This window comes from Paramisgurnus dabryanus, chromosome 13, assembly GCF_030506205.2.
Source record: "Paramisgurnus dabryanus chromosome 13, PD_genome_1.1, whole genome shotgun sequence".
NCBI lineage: Eukaryota > Metazoa > Chordata > Actinopteri > Cypriniformes > Cobitidae > Paramisgurnus > Paramisgurnus dabryanus.
In genome coordinates this window covers 32,236,661-32,251,230 of record NC_133349.1, presented here as the reverse complement: position 1 = coordinate 32,251,230, position 14,570 = coordinate 32,236,661, and the positions used below count along the sequence as shown (strand labels likewise).

At 41.1% G+C, this 14,570-nt stretch overlaps 4 non-coding genes across 4 annotated transcripts; 1 reads left to right on the top strand and 3 right to left on the bottom strand.

Annotated features, from left to right (window-relative positions):
* Positions 1–12,025: 12,025 nt before the first annotated feature.
* trnag-ucc (transfer RNA glycine (anticodon UCC)) lies at positions 12,026–12,097 on the bottom strand. The gene has a single exon. It is a non-coding gene; the product is annotated as a tRNA-Gly (tRNA).
* Positions 12,098–12,291: 194 nt separating this feature from the next.
* Positions 12,292–12,363, top strand: trnad-guc (transfer RNA aspartic acid (anticodon GUC)). Its single transcript has one exon. It is a non-coding gene; the product is annotated as a tRNA-Asp (tRNA).
* A 623-nt stretch (positions 12,364–12,986) lies between these two features.
* On the bottom strand, positions 12,987–13,101 carry LOC141280165 (U5 spliceosomal RNA). Its single transcript, XR_012334958.1, has one exon. It is a non-coding gene; the product is annotated as a U5 spliceosomal RNA (small nuclear RNA).
* Positions 13,102–14,110: 1,009 nt separating this feature from the next.
* On the bottom strand, positions 14,111–14,182 carry trnag-ucc (transfer RNA glycine (anticodon UCC)). Its single transcript has one exon. It is a non-coding gene; the product is annotated as a tRNA-Gly (tRNA).
* Between the last annotated feature and the right edge of the window lie 388 nt (positions 14,183–14,570).

Genomic DNA, 14,570 nt, shown 5'->3' with positions numbered 1-14,570 from the left:
AAGCACATAGTAAAATTATAAGAATAGGAAATGTACAAGAGAGGAAAAAGAGTGCTATATAGATAAATAGAAAAAGTTAGTACAAAAAGTGCAATACTTAAGTGCCCAGTCGGTGTCCCTGCTCGGTGGAGTCGCGCAGGTAGAGTCGATGGTCTTTACACTCTTCGGTCTTCACACGACGAGGGCTGCACGCGACCGCTGCCGCGGTGGACTGACTGTTTTTATAAGTGCTTCAAATGTGGGCTGAAACTCAGCAGGCCACGCCCGAAAACAATCAACAACACGTTAATGGCCGAAACTACTACTGTATTTACTGTAATACACTAAAGCACGCGAGGACACGCGAGAACAAACGCGGATTGCAGCACGTGAGACAAAGGTAAACAAGAGAGCGTTTCTTAGCAACGACACTGCGCTAAAACTTCACAAGTCTCAAATCAAATACACTTACACGTTTCTGTGGACTCCTGTTGATAACTGCTTCACCTGAAGACTGAACTGTTTACTGCTGTTTAAATACTCTCCTGGCGTTGGCCACGCCCGAAAACAATCAACAACACGTTAATGGCCGAAACTACTACTGTATTTACTGTAATACACTAAAGCACGCGAGGACACGCGAGAACAAACGCGGATTGCAGCACGTGAGACAAAGGTAAACAAGAGAGCGTTTCTTAGCAACGACACTGCGCTAAAACTTCACAAGTCTCAAATCAAATACACTTACACGTTTCTGTGGACTCCTGTTGATAACTGCTTCACCTGAAGACTGAACTGTTTACTGCTGTTTAAATACTCTCCTGGCGTTGGCCACGCCCGAAAACAATCAACAACACGTTAATGGCCGAAACTACTACTGTATTTACTGTAATACACTAAAGCACGCGAGGACACGTGAGAACAAACGCGGATTGCAGCACGTGAGACAAAGGTAAACAAGAGAGCGTTTCTTAGCAACGACACTGCGCTAAAACTTCACAAGTCTCAAATCAAATACACTTACACGTTTCTGTGGACTCCTGTTGATAACTGCTTCACCTGAAGACTGAACTGTTTACTGCTGTTTAAATACTCTCCTGGCGTTGGCCACGCCCGAAAACAATCAACAACACGTTAATGGCCGAAACTACTACTGTATTTACTGTAATACACTAAAGCACGCGAGGACACGCGAGAACAAACGCGGATTGCAGCACGTGAGACAAAGGTAAACAAGAGAGCGTTTCTTAGCAACGACACTGCGCTAAAACTTCACAAGTCTCAAATCAAATACACTTACACGTTTCTGTGGACTCCTGTTGATAACTGCTTCACCTGAAGACTGAACTGTTTACTGCTGTTTAAATACTCTCCTGGCGTTGGCCACGCCCGAAAACAATCAACAACACGTTAATGGCCGAAACTACTACTGTATTTACTGTAATACACTAAAGCACGCGAGGACACGCGAGAACAAACGCGGATTGCAGCACGTGAGACAAAGGTAAACAAGAGAGCGTTTCTTAGCAACGACACTGCGCTAAAACTTCACAAGTCTCAAATCAAATACACTTACACGTTTCTGTGGACTCCTGTTGATAACGGCTTCACCTGAAGACTGAACTGTTTACTGCTGTTTAAATACTCTCCTGGCGTTGGCCACGCCCGAAAACAATCAACAACACGTTAATGGCCGAAACTACTACTGTATTTACTGTAATACACTAAAGCACGCGAGGACACACGAGAACAAACGCGGATTGCAGCACGTGAGACAAAGGTAAACAAGAGAGCGTTTCTTAGCAACGACACTGCGCTAAAACTTTACAAGTCTCAAATCAAATACACTTACACGTTTCTGTGGACTCCTGTTGATAACTGCTTCACAAAGATAGGAATACCAGTGTTTTTGTGACCTTGTGGGGACATTTTGATGTCCCCATGAGGAAACAAGCTTTTAAATCAAACAAGATGATGTTTATTGAAAATCTAAGGTAGCAGAAAGGTTTTTGTAATGGTTGGGGTTAGGGAATGGGGCAGGTAAGGGGAATATAATATACAGTTTGTATGGTATAAAATGCATTACGTCTATGGATAAAATGCATTACGTCTATGGATTCATGTCAGAATCATTCCTAGTGTGCAGAAGGAATAAGACCTTTGACCACTGGGACTCCAACAACTTCTGAACCTGAAAGCATAGTAAAGATAATTTAACTTCCAAGCATTTATAACAAAAACAGAGAGAATGACATATAAAAGTCTTTACCGTTACATAGAGGACTGAAGTGTATGTGTGTTTGAGCATGTATGTGGTTCTCACTCATGTGGCCTTTTAGTGGGTAGCATCATCCTCCCCAATTCTTTACCCTCCTCCACTTCCATGAAAAAAGAACAAACCAAAGATTGGTATAAAAAGGATGGAATTCTTCCACTGTTGTTTGTTCAGGGAAAATTGATTGAGCATTTAGGTCTTTTTCAGCAATACCCTTCATATGGGTACACTTTCAGAAAAAATGCATATAGCAACCACAATAAATATTTTGTGTGTGTGTGTGTGTGTGTGTGTACCTGGTAATTATCACGTCGTGGGGACCAATTGTCCCCATGAGGAAACAAGCTTATAAATCAAACAAAATTATGTTTCTTGATAATGTGAAGTATTGTAATGGTTTCTGTGATGGTTGGGGTTAGGGAATAATACAGTTTGTACAGTATAAAGTGCATTATGTCTATGGAATGTCCCCACAAAACATGGAAACCAGAATGTGTGTGTGTGTGTGTGTGTGTGTGTGTGTGTGTGTGTGTGTGTGTGTGTGTGTGTGTGTGTTGTGTGTGTGTGTGTGTGTGTGTGTGTACACATGCACCTATGCCTGTGTGAGGTTGTTGGCCTTGGATTTTGGATGGGGATATAAGAAGCATCATTCTCTCTAATTCTTCATCATCCTCCATTTCTGTGAAACAAAGCATAAAAGAAAGATGCAAATCATATGTCATCCCACATTTACACATTTCAATTTGACCTAATATAATCAACTGTACTGTCAACAAACCTGGAGGATGAGAAACAGGTGCTGCAAGGCCAGAGGAAGCAAGTTGTGCTGAAACACTCTGAAGCTGTTTTCCGAGTTAGGTAATGTTGCAGTTGGTCCTTTCATGAAGCACACTTTAATCTTGCCTGGGAAGATCACTTTCACCTCATCCTGCTGTGCTGTACACAAAGAGCTGATTAGTGTTAATCGTCTGTTGCATTAACACAACTAAGTAACACACTTCTTTATTCTGATTTAAATCATTTTATTTTCTAATAAATAAGTATAGCATTCAACTTACCTTCTCGGTTTGTCAGGCTAATTGTGTTATTTAAAAACAGCAGTCACCATTGGTAAAATCTGTTTTAAGGTAGTTTAGGAAGTAAATATTTGTTATACTGCTAAATCTGTAAACAAATACAAACCATGCACTTATTCTAATGACCAATTATATTGCAATAGGGTATAGGTATCTTTAATATAGAAACTATTTGCATGTGAATAATTGAAAAGAACATGTTAATCATGTTTAAGCCATTTTATTTTTTAGAGACATTCCTATTATATTTGTATAACTATGTACATAACACCCATAAATATGAAATATAACCAATAAACACAAATAAATAACACATTTCTATTTGTTATGGTACAATAATATACATATGTATGGCCTTATTATATAAAACTGAAAAAGTAATTACTACAGTACAATACTAACCAAAATATATACTAATCAATTAGATAAAAAATAACTACTTATAGATTAAACAAAAACAAGATTAATTTAATCTAAAGTTGTGGAGAATACAGAAAAAAACAATAACAAATATTTTAAATTGAATAATTATGTACAGAGTTTAACAGTAACAGTCATTACCATATAGTTTTTACAAATCTGAGATAAAATAATGCAAATCACACTAAAATACAATACAATACTTTTGGCATTTAAATGAACAAATGGAAAGTGCAACAATATGTGTATACATATAACCTTGTGCAAGGAATGTCTTTGGCAAAAAAACATGCCCATACCTCAATAGCAGAGTGTCATTTTTTCTTTTCCTCAATCCACCTCTGCTTCTCAGCCTCATAGAATGGAGACTGCTGAAAGTCTTTCCATGCCATTTCTGCACTCATTCCCTTGGCCTTATAAAGAGAAAACACTTTAGAAGGATAGTAAATGTATTTGCCTGCCACTCCAGGGAAACCAGTGTGAACATGAGGACTGTTGGGTCCTTGTTTCAGTGGAAGGTGGCAGAATCTGCACAGACGACCAGTAGGATGCTCCACTACTGACTTCCTCTTGCTTCTCTCCTCAATCACCCTCTTCATTTCTGCCCCTCTCTGCTTAGAGGCCTCCAGTTCACGCTGAAAAAAAGGAGTCTCTGCAAAGTCCTCAAAAGGCATTCTGGGGTTGGTCAGGCCCTCTGCTGAATATGAGTCAAATACTTTTTTGGAGCAGTAAAAGTATTTAACATCACCACCTTGATAAAAGAAATGTATTGAGGTGCCATCACCCATGTATCGAGACTTAGGCTGACCACAGGCTAAGCAGCATCTAGTCTGCTTTTTTTGTGCCGTATGCTGTTGTTGCTGCTGCTGAACTGCCTGCTGCTTCTCTACAATGTCTTTCACCATCTTCTCAAGTGCAGCCTGGTCCAGAGAGACAGCCTCAGGAACACTCTTTGCGGGTGGATTGACTGGGACAAATGGCAGTACTGTCACTGGGACACTGATGGTTTCACTGCCTGAGTGAAGACGCTGCCATAACTGCTGAGTCTCCAGGAGCTTTTCGGGGCTGGTGTTGAGAGAAGCGTTAGTGTTCTTTTTTTTAGCAAGGTGTTTTATGTACCTGCTTATATGCTGCTTTGTGGTTGAGTGCAGAAGGCTGTTGGGGTCAGTGCAGGCACTCAGTACCATAGCAGCATATTCAGCATCCACCTTTGTAAGGAGGTCCTTGCTCCCGTGATGTTTAGCCAGCAAACCATCTATGGCATTTCTCATTGGATCTGTCCATCTGTTATGGTCCAACACAAAAACTCGACCACCCGTCTTAATGGGTCCAGTACGAGCAGCACAGGGAGAAGCAGCTATAGGCAGTGGTGATGTGCTTGGCAGTTCTGAAAGAGATTCACAAAATTATAAAATTTTGTATTTGTGTTCTGTGTGCTTAGATGAGGCAGAAATATTACATACATTGATGCCTGTATGAATAATATAATAACCTGCATCTAAAAGAAACTCCTCAGATGTTTGTTCCTTCACTGTCACAGCACTCTGAGTGGAAAACCCATGAAACACAACAGTCTGTGGGGTGTCCTCTGGTTCTGCAGCAAGAGGGGTCTGAGCAGAAGAAGAATCCTCTAAGCATTCCTGAAATTGAGCAAAATGAGTGTAATATGCAAGTAAGTTTTTTTTATATCAAAAGTCTGCTATCAAAAATGTTTAAAGGCTTACCTGAGATGGAAATGAGAGCTCAAAGCCAGAGGAAGACTCTTCTTGCATCTCCACATCTCCTAGGTCTGTCTTCCTGCTTTTGTGTTTGTCAAAATCAAGAGGCACAGGTCGACATCCTGGCTCCACATATTGTAGGCCAAACCTCTCTCCTGTGTCACTGCTGGAGATGTGCAAGGCTGGATATTTGGGCTGTCCTGTCACTCTTATAGATGCCCTGTTTAACTCAATCATCAAAACAGGGTCAAACACTCCAGGTAAGACAATCCCAGGCTGCTTTAGGTCCACCAGCCGTTGATAATTCCAGCGTGCCACACCAGTCATACCCTGTGCCTGGAAGAGCTCAGGAGAGACGCGATTGCCTGTTACCCACTGAGCCTGGTGGAAGTGAAACCCCTCCTGCTGTGAAGTGCCTCTAACCGGGATCCAGATGGGCACAGCAGCTCCTTCACCTTTGACATGATTCAGTTGTAAGGTTCCACCATGTCTGTAGAGAATTCCTTCTTCCACCTCAGGGTCACTCAGGCAGCCTCTAAGGATGTGGACACGCTGAATCCACCACAATTTTAGCATCGATGGTTTAAAAAGGAAGATGTTGTTGGGATCCTTTGCAAGATAGAAATGGTGAAGTACTTCTTCCACTCTTTGGACCAGCTCTCTTGGATGTGGCACTTTTGTTCTGGAGTTCCCTCAGATGTGCTGTTTGGTGGGATTACAAGGCTCAATACCACAGAATCTGTATGCGATCTTCAGTTTCTCCAGGTCACTCTGATCTACTACAGAGAAGGCAGAGGAGAGGAATTGGCAAAAGGAGCTATACAGAGGATGATGCTCCGAAACACACTCCCTTGTAAAGCGCCGCATACAGTGAAACAAGTCCAGTTTAACCACCATGTCCTCATTGTACTTCTGGCAAGCGCCATGCAAATTCTTGAGGTTCCCTGATGTAATCTCTGCCACAATAGCTTCAGTGGTCCTCCAAGCTTCCCACTGCTGGTGCTCATACGGTCCTGGGTCCATCACTCTAAAAGCGGAACAGCAGTCCCTAAATACATAAAAGGAAAATAAATATTAATTTTAATGTATTCATTATCTTTGTTTACACTACTTGATGAGATGTGATTATTCTTACCTGTCCACCCACTGGTACTTGGCCTTGGGTATACCAGCAGCACTGTAGCGATTGGCCAGCCCACAGTACATTGACCCTAAGGACTGCTCACTCTCAGACTGCAGCATCACCCAGGACAGGATCATCCAGTTCTCGTTCATCACAGCATAGGATGACATTGTGCCTGATGAGAGAGTTACTTTTCTAGCAACTTTCCTTGTGTGATCTGACCTGAACACCTGTCCAAAAGTGCCTTGCAGGAGCTGAGTGAGAGCTTCCTCTTGTCGCTGATATTCCTGAAGCAAGCACTCCACCAGATAATGCGCAGACACAGACACCCCATGCCACCCATCAGTGTCTTCGTAACCCCCAAACGATGCAGGTGTGTCATCCTTCCTCAATGCCCCAGTGATGGTTTTCTGACCATACTGCCCTGCTTCAGCATCCCTGACGTTCTGTACACTGAGAAGGTAAGCAAGGTGGGCTCTTTCATATTTTAGGTGAAGTGCCTCAGACAGCTGGTTGGCCATGTCATTAGGAGATTTTCCAGAGCGCCTCAGTTCATCCATCACCGTTTTACAGATTGCCTTCTTATGGGTGAGGAAGGCTGGCAAGATGTTTCTGAATCGCTGAGGTAGCATGTCTATCCACTGAGGTTTATCAGCGAACCAGTATTTTTTGCATGCCTTACAGCACAGACGTGAAGCAAGGATGTAATATTGCCCACTAGTGCCAAGGATCACTCTGGGTCTTCCCACACCAGAGGACACAACATGAGGATTTGGACAGCTGTAGAGACAGGGCAGAATGTAGTTGTTTCTAAGCCTTTCCATTAAACTGTGCTCTGGTTTCCAAATGAAAAAGGGATGAAGCTGAAAGTATGTTGGTGACGGAAGGCCCATGTTTGTCTCTATAAGCTCGGGCTGAGGTGGATAACGCCACAAGGAGACCATATTCATGAGGTGTCTTACTGGGTGTGATCCTGGCCAGAGCCCCATGGACTCCATCTCTGTTTTCATCCAAATTCTTTGATGAAGAGAGCAGTTCCAGCGGCTAATATCTTGCAAGTAGCTGGTAACAGGTGCTACTATATGTGCAGATGGCATTGATGCAGGAGCTGTAGGTGCTGATTGTGCGGGAGGTGGTACAGAGCCATCAGTCTGTAAAGAAGACCCACACACAGGAGCAGGTGGACTGGGAGAACTAGAGATTGCATGTGATGTCGGTGAAGCCTGTGGCAGAACTGCACAGAACACAAAGCAAACACAAAGCAAAGGAAATTATTATGTATAGTTATACACTGACGGTGTCAGTAAATGTTAATGTTTTTGTCTCAACAAGGCTGTCTTATTTGATCAAAAATACAGTAAAAACAGTAGTATTGTGAAATATTATTACAATTTAAAATAACTATTTTCTATTTGCATATGTTTTATGTGTTATTCATTTCTGTGATCAAAGCTGAATTTATCACCATTCCTCCAGTCTTCAGTGTCACATGATCCTTCAAAAATCATAATAATAGGATGATTTGATGATCAAGAAACATTTCTTCTTATCAATGTTAAAATCAGTTGTGCTGCTTCATATTTTTGTGCAAATGGTGAGATACATTATTTTTTTTCATAGGATTCTTTGATGAATAGAATGTCAGAAGATCCTTTGTAACATTACAAATGAACAAATGTGTAATATGCATGAAAGCTCAAATAAGAACAACAAACTGTTCTCAAACTGATACATGTGGCTGCTAAGGGTGTTGCTAAGGACATAGTGATATATAGAACTGTTGGGTGAAGCGGTCTTAACCGTGTTTTATCGTGAATAATGCTCACCTATTAACCAATCAGAATCAAGGATTGGAACTGTTTCATAAATATATATACATAACATATTGAATGCACATGTGTGTTTAGCTGTCTTTACTTTTTTTGTTCAAGTAGCTGTGAACAGGGGTTTTGGTCCGTGCAGACGGCATTGGTGCAGGTTTTGATTGTGCTGCTGAGGCTGGTATAGAGCCTTCGCCATGTGAAGAAGGCCTACACACAGGAGCTGATGTTGGTAGAGGCTGCGGCAGACCTGCATGGAACAGCACAGGGAGGAAATTAAAAACATATTATAACACTGAATGTACATGATTTGTATTTGAATGTCTTGACTACATTGAATGAATATAAACATTATTTATTCCATTTATTCTAGTAATTCAAATAATAATAATAATAATGAACTAATAATGTTCAAATGTCTGTAAATAAACAATCCACTTTTAACAACAAATAAATGCACTTTAAATAGCATGCATACAATTCATGAAGTGCACTCACCCTTACCGCTGGTATGTTCAAACCTTAGCAGTAGTTAGAACAAAAGAACATGCTTTTTTAGAACAGGCAAGAACACTGCCAAAATAACAAATGAGAAAATTCAGAAATGGAGGACAACTCTGTAACAGAATAAGCCTCCAAAACTGATGTGGAAAGTAACCTGTTGTAGATAAGACTGTGGATCCCGTTGCTGCAGATGATGCTAAAAGGAAGCATTATAATTTAACCTGATAAGGAACACTGTGCCGTACACGGCACACCCCCTCCCTTGCACGTGAGGCTGCATTACGTCATTGTAACTTTGAAGCATTAAATCTTCAAAATATACGGTCATGCGGCACATCGTTGTAAAGCTTAGACTTTCGGGATTCCATTAAGCGCACACAGAAAGCATAATATGATTTTTAGCAGTCATAAAACTGTAATCTAGTTGTTAGTTACCTGAACCGGGCGGCGTCGATTTAGGATATTTACTTACCTTCAAAATCTTTCCTTTATCCGCTTCGGTGAAATTGTCCAAAACAAATTGTTCATAAATCCCCAAAAGTCCAAGGAAATGGAATATCCAAGCCTTTTAATCCAAAACGATTTGTTCATCTCACAATCTTGACGTTTCTGACCGAATTTCGATATAAATAGTGTATACAATAAGTTCACTAACAGACATTCATTCGAATCTTACTTTTCATTCATGATTTATAATGAATATATTCGGATGTCATGTTTATTGTGCAACGTCTGAGGAACAAATGCGCCCCCTTGTGGAATTTCAGCCGTTCCATAAGAGGCTACATAGTTTCACTCCTGTATTTGACATGAATATGTATAACACACATGACATGATTCTTGATTTACTTACTCAGCTGTGTGAGATATTTTGTTGGAGAAAGACTCAGCATCATCTTCTCTAGTTCTTTATCCTCCTCCATTACTATAAAATAAAACAATTGCATCAGTAGGCTTTAAGAATCAATACAAGCATGACTTTTATTAACTCACCAGGCTGATCAGAGGCAGTAGTACAAGGAGCAGGTGGTCTTGCAGTGGAAGCTGATGGTGAGGGCAACGGAGGAGTGTTTTTGGGAAGCTGTTTTTGGTGCTGTTTCAAAAGATACTGCTGCAAGTTGTACATTTTGCTGCCTGGAACACACTTCTGCCTCATTATAAAAAAAGCATATCCGTCTGCCCTGGTATCCCAAATTTTCCTCCAAGTGTCTTTTGCTCTTGATCCAAATCCAACAGTATTGTTGTCCTCTACCAAAACTAGCACTGGATCTGGCCTTTGAGACAGATACTGTTTAAGATCTTCAATTTCCTTAAAGCTTCTTGAGTATTCAAGAAAGGAAACAAGGCTATCCTTGCAAGGACCCTCTGGGTTGAACTGCCCAGCCTGTTCTTCTTCTTCAACTTTATTGGACAGGTACAAAGCATAGCCGACATCATTCTCTAATAACCACCTGAAAGACTTGCCCTTGTACTTGCTGAACTGAAGAATATACTCTCCCAACACCTCTTGTTTGTCAGAGACATCCCCTCCTCTAAATAACACAACAGAACGGGCATTCATCTTGACCAGATCTTCTCTTTGAGGTGTAGACTTGTCCTGCAGTGAAGGGTTGTCTTTAATTCTTTTTGCTTCTTCTGATGGGTCCTGCCGTAAATGGCCTGAAGGGCCTTTCCTGAAGGACACTTTGACTCTCCCAGGAAAAAAAGACAGTTTTCTTCATGCTGATGACCTGAAATTATGACCACATTAAAATGCTTAATAAAAATAACACAATTAGTATATAGTATTTCACAATAAATAAATAAAATTCTTACTAAACTTTTTTATTTCTTTTTTTTACATACTTCTATTCAGCAACGATACATAAAATTTATCAAAAGTAACAGACATAAGAGATTTAAGTCCTACTTTATATTAGGTGGCCTTAACTACTATGTACTTACATTGAAATTAATAATTTGTCAAATTAATAATTACGTTTATAATTACACTGTTGACACCTTGACCCACCCTTAAACCTTACCATACCACTAAACCTGTCCCTAATCTTCTCCACCTTAATAGCAGAAAAAGTGTTTTGCAATACAGTATGAACACAATAAGGACATTGCACTTATTTTTTATGTTAAGTAGTTAAGGCCACCTAATATAAAGTGGGACTAAGGTTTATAAGACATTTATGATGCTACAAACTTTACATTACTTTTATTTTTAAGAAGTCTCGTATGCTCACCAAGGCTGCATTTATTTAATCAAAAATACAGTAAGAAAAGAAATATTGTGAAATATTATTACAAATTAAAATAACTGTTTGCATATAAATAAAGTGTGTGTGTACACACAAACAAAGCATTTAGCTATACATATATATAAATATAATATATACTATATAAAGATAATACAATAAAATATAACTGTGTTATCTATTGAAAGTTTGGTTTACGTTAGTTTTATTTTGCTAACAAAGATGTTTACAAACCATTCTAACAATCAACAACACGATTACATGATGATGATGATGATAACATAAACAACAACAGAACAACAACAAATTATTTGCCAAAATAATAAAGAATTAATCTTACCTGTCTTGGTTTGCGCTGATCTGTGAGGTAAAACAAATGTCACCTGAGGTAAAATATGAAGATTTCTTGCGAAAAACAACTGTCTAGTTAAGTAAAGATTTTGTTAAATAAAGTCGCGTTATTTTCAGTATGTGTTCATGTATTGTACAGAACAAAACAATGTGAACTTTTATTTAAACAATAAGCGCTCGTAATCCGCGTCACCTCCCTTCCACAGACCGAATGATTGACAGATGACACCTCGCGATTTAAATGAGAAACAGCGCAATGAAATCTACCTGTGGCCAAAAGTATATTGCATCCGTAGTGTTAAGCACTACCATAGAGAATGAATGGGAAAAGTTAAGGGAAGTTAAGCTTAACCATTTTCGGCTCCCGCGCGGAAGACCGGGGTTCGATTCCCCGACGGGGAGAGCTCCTTTTTCTTTGACTCTCAAACATCTTGCACGACCCACCGTTACACGTCTAATCGGCTGAACGAATGCGTTGCTCTCCTTCTCACGATGGGGTCGAGCAAAAAGCAATGCGTTGGCCGGGAATCGAACCCGGGTCAACTGCTTGGAAGGCAGCTATGCTCACCACTATACCACCAACGCAGGCAGAAGGTCGTTGCTCAACAGGACTTGTCAGAACCAACTCTTGTTTCAGAGCTGCACTGAATTGATCACGGATTCAGTCGATTCCCTTCCATGCCTCCTGCTGGTATCTGTAACTTGATAGACACAGAAACCCAAGAGTACTCTATCGACAGGGGGGTTGGCCGGCGTGACGCGCACATGCAGACGTGAAGTCCTCGTTAGTATAGTGGACAGTATCTCCGCCTGTCACGCGGAAGACCGGGGTTCGATTCCCCGACGGGGAGGTTTCCATTCTGTCTAGACTGCCGATTGAAATGCGAGAGGTATGGTACGAGCTAAACACTACTGGCACATTTCACACCTCTTGCCGTCCCTATGTTGGAGTTACCTGGCTGTAGCGGACCCCATCCTAATAACGGCCAAAACTTTACTGATGGTTTTAATGAAGTTTTATTGAGCCTTGATACCTCCAACAGATCACCGTAAGAGCTAACAAACAAGTGGAAAATGCGTATCAGCCTTTATATTCATAAACACTTTGAGTGCATAATTGTGACAAATATAACACAGCATTTACTTGTATCTACAGTTTAAATATATGAACATACACACCTTATGCCCTTTAAGAACTGATGAACCGAAGTGCAGATATGCTTTTCACAACCGTGACTGCAATGTATGCTGACGCTTTTCAAAAGAAATGTCCCACGTTTATACCAAACCGGAACATCATCATATAGCTCCAATAACTCAAAATATGTCAAAATATAATTTAAATAAATTAAATTTAAAATAAAGAAAACATTTAGATGCGCCTGCTACACCGGCGCTTTTGCTTAAAGCCACCGAACACCTTGCGACAAGCAAAACCATAACGAAAGACTTTCTGCATTTGGACATGTTACGTAGCTCTGCCATGAGCAGAGCACCCAAAAATACAATAAACTCACAATGGTCCCCTCCACGGAAATCTTTAGTAAAAGGCGAAAGATTTATGCGTAATTGAAGGAAAACTTGAGTTATGCCCAGCAAACCTCGACCCAGTGTGCTCCCTGTGCAACACCATCATGTTCAAAAAGGGTAATTTCTGATTCAGGATCCAACCAGACGCTTCCACCTGGGAGGAGCAAAAGAGACAGAAATACCTTCCTGTCCAAAATAAAGGCACAGGCACAGGCTACTAACATGTCGCAGTATGATCATTTGCTCAGAGGTATTGGGGAATGAAACTCTGTGCACATTACACAGAGGATGCACCGGCACAGGTTACCTCCAATCTCCATCCCATTAGGTTTTCAAATCTCAAAAATCAAAATAATAAATGCCACCACAAAAATAACAGAAGAGGAATTTTCTTCCAAGTCAGGGGATTCCTTATTAATTTCCATAGCCTCTAGAAATAAAGAAAGAAAAGGCCCCAACAGAAGAACAGGGTCTAAGACCTTCAGCTTAAGAGATCATTTTCACTTCAAAACATTTTTTGGGGGTTATGATTGGGTTGATATTAGGGCAGGGTGTAGTTTAGGGTTAGTTTTTTTGTTAAACAGTAAAAAAGCAAGGGGGAAGGGTCGGTTTAAGCTTCAGGGCAGGGTAGGGTTTTCCTTTTTAAAGGACCTATCTAAGGGTTTACTGATATTGGGGTAAGGATGTGAGTTGGCTGGGGCAGTAGAAGGGAATGTTTTTTAAAAAAAGAAGAAAATATTTTTTTAAAAATATAAACAAACACACAAAATAAACCGAAAACGGGGGAATAAACAGCAAGGCTGTCCTCACAAGTGGGAAGTATGTGTGTTGTAGGCTGAGGTCTGGATTGACGATTCGGCTCGACGGCTCAGCCTGGTCGTCTGATCCTCGTTAGTATATTGGACAGTATCTCCGCCTGTCACGCGGAAGACCGGGGTTCGATTCCCTGACGGGGAGAGTTCCTTTTTCTTTGACTCTCAAACATCTTGCACGACCCACCGTTACACGTCTAATCGGCTGAACGAATGCGTTGCTCTCCTTCTCACGATGGGGTCGAGCAAAAAGCAATGCGTTGGCCGGGAATCGAACCCGGGTCAACTGCTTGGAAGGCAGCTATGCTCACCACTATACCACCAACGCAGGCAGAAGGTCGTTGCTCAACAGGACTTGTCAGAACCAACTCTTGTTTCAGAGCTGCACTGAATTGATCACGGATTCAGTCGATTCCCTTCCATGCCTCCTGCTGGTATCTGTAACTTGATAGACACAGAAACCCAAGCGTACTCTATCGACAGGGGGGTTGGCCGGCGTGACGCGCGCATGCAGACGTGAAGTCCTCGTTAGTATAGTGGACAGTATCTCCGCCTGTCACGCGGAAGACCGGGGTTTGATTCCCCGACGGGGAGGTTTCCATTCTGTCTTGACTGCCGATTGAACTGCGAGAGGTATGGCACGAGCTAAACACTACTGGCCGTTTTCACACCTCTTGCCGTCCCTATGTTGGAGTTACCCGGCTGTAGCGGACCCC